The 1,497-nt window shown below is 35.7% G+C and overlaps 1 non-coding gene across 1 annotated transcript; it reads right to left on the bottom strand.

The window, feature by feature from the left end:
• Positions 1-1,051: 1,051 nt before the first annotated feature.
• On the bottom strand, positions 1,052-1,158 carry LOC113848659. Its single transcript, XR_003501923.1, has one exon. It is a non-coding gene; the product is annotated as a small nucleolar RNA R71 (small nucleolar RNA).
• Between the last annotated feature and the right edge of the window lie 339 nt (positions 1,159-1,497).

The raw sequence follows: 1,497 nt of genomic DNA, 5'->3' as shown, positions 1-1,497 counted from the left end.
GGGATGTTTATTTAGAGAAAAGAATATTAATATTGCATGACCATTGGGTATTAATAGTATTCGTATGAATGATGAGTAATCACAACGAAATCAGATTTAGAGTTAAACAGAAAAATAACATAAAGGATTAAATGAGAAAACCCATATGCCCTAGGTTCCTCTCTGATAAGTTTAACAAAGACGTGCATTGTATTCCTTGCTCTTAGTTTTATAGTTGATTTTATAAATTCTTGTTTTAATTGATCTCATATCTTTGAAGCTTAAACAATTGAATTAGAAAATTCTTAGCAATTAGAAATTAATCCTTGTGGGAGGATATTTCGGGAACTTAATTTAAGAACCTTTTATTACTTTTCAATGGGTACACTTGTCCTCCGAACAAGTTTTTGGCGCCGTTGCCGGGGATTGGTTTTTCAATATTAAGAAAATCTCAAATTTAATTGATTTGAGCAATTTATGTTTTGCTTTATTTTAATTCTATTTTTGTTTATTGTTAAAAAAAAATTATTTATTTTATAATTTTTGTTTTTATTTTATCTTAATTTTTATTTTATTTCACAATTCTTTCTAGTGTATACTCACTTGTTCTAAGTGCTCTACAGCATGTTTATTTGATTCAGAGATTGAAAGAACAATTTGTAGACAAAGAAAAGAAATGAGAGAGCAAAAAATGGCAGAGGGAAGAAGATAAATTCAAGATTACATGACACCTACTGTTAGAGGCACCCCTTGAAGCATCGCGGCCCCTAATGTGGAGGCAAACAATTTTGAATTGAAACCAGCACCCATAACCATGGTCTAGAACTCGATAGAGTTTGGAGGCATGCCTAACGAAAATCCCAACCTCCATCTAACAAAGTTCTTATGATTAACTGATACCATCAAATACAATGGAGTCTTCAACAATAAGATTTGACTCTGCCTTTTCCCCTTCTCAGTATCTGAAAAGGTGAATGCATGGTTTTCCTCATTCCCAGCCAATTCCATCACAACTTGGGAGGATCTCACTCAACAATTCTTGGGAAAGTACTTTCCCCCATCAAGGTCGTCTAAGCTTATGACAGAGATATGTTGCTTCCAGCAATATGAAGCAGAATCCTTATTCGAGGCATAGAAATGATTTGGAGAGCTTTTGAGGAAGTGTTTTCATCATGATTTCCCAAAATGGAGATAGGTGCAAATCTTTTACAGTGGCTTATCAATTTCCACCAGGGCAACAATTGATGCCGTAGCAAGAGGGTCCCTCATAAGAAAAGATCCAGATGATGCATACAAGCTAATAGATAAGATGGCATCTTCCAGTTTTCAAGGGCACACTGCTGACTCTTACGACATCAAGAGGAAAGAGACCGCCTTGGTCTACCAAGCAGAGAGCAGCAGCCCACTAATGAACCAAATGGCAGCCCTTGCAAAGCAAACTAGAATCTTTAATGAAGGCTCAAGACCAACTTGTAAGAGCTCCTACAAGCCCAGAATTTAAGCAAGATGAGGCAAATT

Source organism: Abrus precatorius, unplaced genomic scaffold (assembly GCF_003935025.1).
Source record: "Abrus precatorius isolate BTA unplaced genomic scaffold, Abrus_2018 Scaffold8, whole genome shotgun sequence".
In the NCBI taxonomy this organism is placed as follows: Eukaryota; Viridiplantae; Streptophyta; class Magnoliopsida; order Fabales; family Fabaceae; genus Abrus; species Abrus precatorius.
Note: the sequence above shows the minus strand (reverse complement) of the source record. Positions and strands in the feature narration are given on the sequence as shown.